Source organism: Populus euphratica, unplaced genomic scaffold, assembly GCF_000495115.2.
Source record: "Populus euphratica unplaced genomic scaffold, PopEup_1.0 scaffold287.1, whole genome shotgun sequence".
Taxonomy (NCBI): Eukaryota; Viridiplantae; Streptophyta; class Magnoliopsida; order Malpighiales; family Salicaceae; genus Populus; species Populus euphratica.
The window spans coordinates 264,126-272,543 of NW_011500095.1; positions in this window are offsets into that span (position 1 = coordinate 264,126).

The following is an 8,418-nucleotide window of genomic DNA, read 5'->3' on the forward strand; positions in this document are numbered from 1 at the left end:
TTCCATCCAATGCAAATTCTTATTGTCAGGAACTGTTAGAATCAGAAAAATTTACAAAGTCCATTGAAATGTGGTTGTTCAAGATAAGGATAAGGATGACCCTGAGATTGGGTCATTGATAACCAAGAATAAAGCAATGCTTTTCAAGTGGATTTAGAGGCTCTCTCTTCCTGGTAATCAGCCATAGAACAAGATGATATATAACAAATTCAAGCCGGTGTCTGGAAATGATCTTCCTATTTTTAGTAGAAGATTGTCCTGTATCCAGAGGAACTTCACATCCCTTACGACTCCAACAGACTTCATCTCTTCAACTTTAGCCAATAACTGCAGATTTATGGTGAGAAATGAGATTCTAACTCAATTCTAGTCTGATGTTTGGTTGAATAGCTCTTTATTAAAAGTCACTTACCCACGATTCTATATTATCTCCACTAAATTAAATGTCACAATTGCTGACATGGGAAATTGGGAGCAAAGATAATGGAAGTGGGAGTTATCTGGGAGGAGACAATTATTTCCCTTTGAAATTGAAGAGGTTGTTTACCTTTTCTCATCTCTAGAAAGCTTTCAGTTAAAGGCAACAGTTTCAGATAAGAAATTTTGGTCCTCGTCAGTAAATGAATATTATACAGTTAAAACTTACTCCTTATTTATTAATGAAATTGTGAATCCAAGGCTTCGAACTTTTAAGGCTTCGTTCTAGCTAAAAAGTGTCCCTCCTAAGGTTCAATTTTTTCTTTGGCTAGTTGTTTAAAATAGATTATGCATTAAGGAATTCTTACTTTATTGTAATATAATCCTAGTTGATTAAGTTTGTATTTTTTTGTGAAAATGAGATTGAGACTACAAATCATCTTCTCCTTCATTGTAAACTAGTGTGGAAATTATGGATGAAATTTTCAGATTGATGGGGTATTAGTGGTTGTCTTCCCTGTATGGATGATCTATTACATTAGTAACCCAACCTAGTGTTTGAAAAATTCTAATATAAAGTTTGGTCTGTGCTTTCTTGTTGTGTTAGTTACAGTATATGACTTATGAGGAATAAGGTTATCTTCAATGATGGAACCGCAACCTTTGAGGGCAGCTTCCCCTTGATTCTATATTATCTCTCGAATTGGCTCTAGTCTACAGATAAGTTTTTCATGGCTATTGAAACTAATTTAATTACGTGGCCTGAAGATATTATAAATTGGTCTAATAATACCAAATCAAGGCTTTAAGTGTGCCGAATCAGCTCCTTCAATCTCAATGCTATTTTCTGATTTATGTCTTTTGGCTTTCTGATTTAGTTTTACAAGGCTTTTTTTTTCTTTTCTATTTTTCTGTTTTCTTGTCACAAGTGTCTATAAGCTAAAAGGAGCAGAAAACTTCAAAGAACTATGCAAACAAGGCCCTCGATAGCAAAAGAGAAATAACAATCAAGGAACGTGCCCCTGCCTTTGCAATAACAATGAAAGAACCTGACTGATATTGGGTTCTTGCAATGGTTTGCTTTGCACTGATGCATCAGACCACAAAAGCCTACACAGAGGCCAGAAAGTTCGTGTACTACCTGTTTTGAAGTTCATAAACAGCATCTTAGTGCCAGTTGTTAAAAATACACATTCTGATGGCAGCAACCATTGTGTGAGTAGATGGAGTGATAAGGTGACTCAAGATTATTACAGAAATAAGGTTGAACACTCACAAACTGCTGTCAGCAACTTATCTTATATTATTTGGAGAAATGTTTGGAGAGAAAAAGGTTTAAAAGGCAACAAACTCAAGCTAAGATGGTAGTCTAACCGATAAGGGAACTGCAGCTATACATCTGAAGGAATGAATGCATATCAATCAGATTCTCCCTTTAAAGAATCACAGAAACATATTGTAGTCTTGATACATTATATGCAATTCATCCAATATTGTAAAGATGAATATTGTCTTGCGTATTCTTATGGAAACTAGCTAATGCATTCCATGTACAAGTAATCTTCTACTGCACCGTTAGTGCTCACGGCTCATTCAAGTGAGAATTCAATAAAACAGTAGGCCTTGTTTTCAAACAACATTCTCAATTCCAGTTTTTCTACTTTAGCTACGGTGAACTCTTCATTGATGTTTTTTATGCATTTCGATATGATTCCATGGATGATGACTACAAGGTTTTGAGAATTGCACTACCTGGAGTGGTTAACTATGTTATATAGCTTGACTACTACTTCAGGGACGATAATTCTTACGAGATAAATCATCTGTTATAGCTATTAAGAATATGACTTAACAACAAGAAAGTTTTTAAAAGACGGAAAATTCATTTTGCTTGATTATGATTGTGGATTTAGTTTTGTTGGAAAGCTTAATTCTGTCTCTTTGAAACCTTTTTTTTTTCATGGACAACAATTGATGTGCTTACGCTACTGCCACCATGCCTAGTTCATGAAGTTTTTTATTGGTTGATGATTTGCGATAAAGAAACTTAATGTTTCATTTGATATTCAAATGGAGCAGCTTTGCACTCGCCACTGCCGCACTTGGATCTTCAGCCTATACCCAGAAAGTTGAGTGCCTTTGCTTAGTAGAATTTGTGTGGAATTGATAGATTGATATATGGGTGATGAAGGATTCATGGGATAGACAGTTTTCATTTACAGGCTCCGTGTACACAAATCCGATGCCTTTTTCTCAGGATGATGACGACAAGGTTCTCTTACTACTGATCAGTACAATTTTGAAGTTTAGATGGTATGATCTAAAGAGAGGTCGAATGAGCAAAGAAGTGCCAATTTCCAGTGTTGCCAATTTGGTTCGTTTTCTCCTTCATGTCAATACAATTCTATTTTGAAATGCTTGAGATCCTCATTCACTAATTAAGCATGAAAGAAATTGTGATGCAGACAGAAAACAAAACACAAGAAGACAAACAAGCAAGGAAAAGTTGTTGCCGAAAAGGGTTGAGAACACAAGAAACATAATTCTTTTTTTTATTTCTAATTTTTTTTCTCTAATCTGATATGTTTTCTTAAGAGCTTCACAATATCCTTTAAATAGGTCAAAAACTTATCATTATAAGGTAGAAAAATCAAAATCCTAAGTTAAATAGGGAAGACAACAGGAAATCTGAAATTAAGCTAAAAGTCTATAAGAAAAAAAAAATAACGAAATTGATTCTAATATCATTTTTGAAGCCTAATGTGAGGGTCTTTTGTATATCAGCTAGTTACAACTAGTTAGCCCTCGATTGAACTGGTTTTGTAGAATCATTTAGGAAAATTTGAGCTGATTATCCAAAAGTGAAATATAAAATTATGGTCTTTTATTGTTAGGCTATTCATCTAGCATAAACAAGTTTTTTTTTTGGATATAACTCTGACCCACTAGTTTATAAACAAGTTTCCTAAGCTTTCTACATAATCCATTCCTAAGCTTTCTACATAATCCACTAGTGACAGATACATAAATTACTATTCCGAACTATCAATATTTTGAAAACCACCAACATCAAATTATCAAAAGTACTCCTCAAACTACATCTGAAAAAATCATATTACAGTACACATTTCCGGCTGGAACGTTGTGTTTTTTCTCTGATGTTCTGTTGGCCTGGAGCCTCACAATGAGAGTATCTACTGTGTTATGCAAATGTTTAGCTCCAAGAGCATATATGCTACAGCTGTTTTCTTTGTTCCTCTCTTGATCCGTGAAGACATAAAATCCACGGATTGATTGGCATTGTTTTATAAAGATTATATTCGGTGCTACTGAATTGCCTAATAATTTCCCGGACTCGTCGCTAGCATCTTATTACCTCTGCTTGATTATATTAATCTCTTGAAGGAGGAACCAACTGTGGAATCAATAAGCGCAGCATTGATATTTTGATCGAAGAGCCTGCAGCTCGATAAAAATCCGGCCTTCTGAAGATATATACTATACAACATCATATATAGCCACGCCACAGATTCACCATTCCTCGAAACTCCTTGTTTCGCAAGATGATCTGTCATATGATTTGCCTCCATCCTGGTGTTAAAGAAAAAAACAGAACCCATAGCTGAAGAGATTTGAGAAGCCAAAATGAAGAGTTCATGATAGTACCACGGTCTATTACATGGTTTAAGCATCCAATTAACCACATGACCGGAGTCAGAATGTTTCTTCCAAACATATCTTCTCCTGGAGAAGATAATTCAAGTGCTTTAACAATAGCAAGCAATTCGGCTTCGTTAGAATCTTTGACTCCAGCAGGTATAGAGAATAAACCCAACACCATTCTATTATGATCACTCAGAACTCCACCGATTCCTGCAGGACCAGGTTTGCCAAGAGAAGAGCCATCTACATTCCATTCAAGAATAAAGGATTCTAGAGCAGACAACGTGACAAGCGGTCTAGGCTTCTTAACATTTTTCCGTTTAATCAGCCCATCAGCAGAAATTAACAAGAAAAGTGCACAATAAGAGAAATCAGGGTATAATGCTTTGATCCACACACAGCCTTGTTATAATTTAAAGAAAAAAAGTATGATAAGCAGGTTGCTCATTGCTAAATAGAAGTTTATTTCCAAGGATCCATAAAAACCAAGATATGGAGAAAAATACCGTTGACCATACTACGTACCTTTCTTCGAAATCCTCTCTGAACAAGGAACTCCCATTGCCAAAAAAATGCCGACAGACTCCCTGGACAGCATTAAGAAAGGCCCCACCAATCAATGAATTTAGACCAAATACTCCAATGGTTATGGCAGTCATGGATGAGTAAGTGATCGACCGATTCTTCGGATGACAAAATATATATTGGAATAATTGGAGGGACTAAAACTTTCCACAGACCACAAAAAGAGAATCATGCATGTTTGAGAATGAGAAGGAGAAGATGGTATAGTTCATACATAGACTTCACCGTAAACACACCGATAGACTTCACCGTAAACACACCGACGTTTGTATTTTCTTTCCATGTCAACTTGTCTCTGAATCCATCCATTTGTTATTACCACCTTTGATAGCTTTTCAAACATAGAATTGAAATGACTCACTCCCCCATCCAAAATTCCACACCCATTCAAAACCATCCCATAATCCAATTGCAGATACTGATGAACATTTGTTGTCTTCTGAAAGATTATACAGCCGAGGATTACCACTTCATGCATCATTCTAGAAACTGGTATCTTGAACATTACCCACCGACACACATATTTCTCTAAGGTTGAAATTGTTGGGCTGATCTAATAAACATGTCATGGTCGAATTGTTGGGTTGCCTAACTTGAATATGATTTCTAATCAGCTTTGAAATCCTCATCATAGGTAGCGTTGGGTTACTATATCATTAAAAAAAAAAAAAAGGGACTTGCATGCTTGAATTTCAATGTTTTGAAAATACAGAAATTAATTTAAAAATTATACCAGATTTATTTTATATTTTTTTCTTTATTTATTTAATCAAATATATTTTTAACTTTTTTTTAACAAGTTTTTTCTATCTTGGGATACTAATAAAACACAACTTAGTTTTTTCTTTAAAATATATTTTTTTTAAGAATACTTCTCTTTAGCTACTTGAATAATATATTTCAAAGAGAACTACATATATAGTGTAAATTAGAAATGATGATATACTTGAGTTAGTTTGATTATCTATGAAGTAGATATTCGTAATTAATCTTGAATAAAAAATTTACATTTTTATAAATAATTTCATGTCTTTGTATCATTTTAATATTACATGGTATCTAAACACGAACTTAAATTTAAAGTTATTATGGTATAAATAAGCATATTAAATTTTGATTATGATAATTAGCTCTACGTAAATAACCTTATATCTGTAAGAGTCTTAGTCATTATTTCAAAATCTAGACGGTAAGTTTATATGAAAATCGGTTAATTTAAGATTTAAATTAATAAATTAATAAAAAAGAAAAAGAAAATTAGGTGACACAATCTAAATTCTAAGTTCATTTGATAAAACCTAATCAATTAACTTGTTGATTTATTTATTTTTACAAAACATGTTATTTTAACTTATTATTTGTTTTAAAAAAATTAGAGGATTGACCCTCTCAATCTATTACCTAAACATTATTGTAAATTAACCTCAAATAAAGTTTTATAATTTTGATCATAGAGTAATGCAGTATCCAGATATAATGTAAAGTTAAATATCCCTAATGCAAAAAAAAAAATACTCATATATACAAGGGCGAAACCAGAAAATAGAATTAAAAGGAGCCAAAATATTAGTTATTTTATTATTTAGATTAAATATATTAATATTATTGAGGGAGGGGTTGTAAAAAAAATTCCTTGCAGGGGCCGCCCCTACCGGCCCCTCTCTGGCTCCGCCACTGCATATATAATGAATCTTTAAATTTTATTATATTATATTTTCATTTGGTAAAAAATAAAATAAATTTCGTATATTTTAAAATGAATCTATAGGAAATTTTTTTAAAAAAAGAGTAAAATTTTAAGTTTGCTTACACAATAGGAATGTTCATATCCTACTTCTTTTCATATATGTATCTTATACTATTGCCATCACATCAACCGGCTTTTGTATTTTTGGCCACTTTTACTCAAGAAATCACATTTCAAAACAGAAAAGACGACGGCATACCAAAAAGTAAAACGAAAAGAAATTGAATCCGATTGTGCTAAAGATAGTGATTTCCTCCTCCACTTACCGCAATTATTGCGACTGCACTTAAATTTCACCAGCAAAAACATAAAAAAATAATGTTTCACTGCGTTGCAATTTTGCTGACATCATTTTGCACGATGACCTAATTACAGGGTTTGAGTAGAAATCTTGGATTCTCTCCAAGAATGAGATCAGAATCCACTCAGATATCCTACAGCATTGCCAATATAGATCTCTCCTCCTTTGTCCATGAATACTTGCCATCTCCTCCTTCCTTAGCATACAACTAAGCCTACAACATGCCAGTTACAAAAAATGAGTTCAGCAAGTTTAGTATCCACCATCAAAGACTCAGCTAACCTTCCTAGTGCTATCATCACTGAGATTCTTAGTAGACTCCCTGTGAAATCTCTTTCAACATTCAAATGTGTTTCGAAGTCTGTTTAGGCATTATTAAGTAGCTTCACCGAAGAACAGTTCTCGAACAAGCTCTTCTGTGTTGATGATGAAGAATGGAGCGAAACTAGAAGGCTGTCCTTGCCATTTTCTTCTGCACTACGCAGAGATAAACTCTCCGGTTGTTACAATGGATTGCTTTGCATTTCAGACTAACGATTTAATGAAGATATCTAATTTCTCATCAATCCCTCTACTGGGGTCTATAAAAAACTTCCATTTCCAGGTTTCGATATTGTTGCACCCAAGGACTCTTACACTGCTATCTGGGTTTTGGTTATCATCATGGCGACGATAACTACAAGATCGTCGGATGCGTTTATATATATATATATAAATATATATATATATATATATATATAAACGGGTGAGTGGAAAGGCAATGGAGGTATTCCAGTCCATTTCCATTCCATCTAATTGATATAAGCTGCTTTTCGGCTCGGAAACAGTTTTCTTATCTGGAAAGCAATTCGTGGGCTCGAAAGAAAAGGGAGGTATTTGGTAGTTTCTTATGACATGTAAGAAGAAGGGAATTGTTCTGTTCTGTTATATTATTCTGCTTTGTTACAGTAGTATATATTACATGAGGAATGGAACACAATTCTATATCTTAGGTAATAAATGCTAATATTGCTAATGATTCCAAGGATCAAGCTGAAATATATGCTAATAACTGTACAATAATCTATCGATATAATGTGAATATATGCTACTAATTCTTCGTCTCATGTTGGAGCATGGAGATTTATAATGCCCAACTTGTATGATAATGCTTGAGAAGCTTCACGGCCTAAGACTTTTGTGAAGATATTTGCCAACTAACTATGACTAGGAATGTGCTTGGATTTGGAGCTTTTCATGAACAACATGACAATTAATTTCTATGTATTTGATACGTCATGGAAAATAGGACTCTAAACAATGTGAAGAGTTGCTTGGTTGTCACAATGTAAAAGCATAGGCTAGGAATGGTGGACGCCAAGATCATGTAAAGTATTTTAAGCCATGTAAGTTCACAAGTAGTGGAAGCAAGGGCTCAATATTTAGCTTCATCAGATGAATAAGAAACAATATGTTGCTTCTTAGTGCGCCAGGAAATAGGATTGGTGCCAAGCTGAATGAAAAAACCAGTGGTGGAGCGACGAGTGAGCAGGCAACTAGTCCAGTCCGAATCTGAATAGGCTGAGACTTGAAGAGTTAATTGACACGACCAAAAGATTGATATCTTCTTCCAAGTGCAAGAGTGTCGAAGTAATAAATAACCCGGCAAGACCGGGGTCGAACCACAGGGAGGTTAATTGTACAAATTAAAAACAACAATTATAAA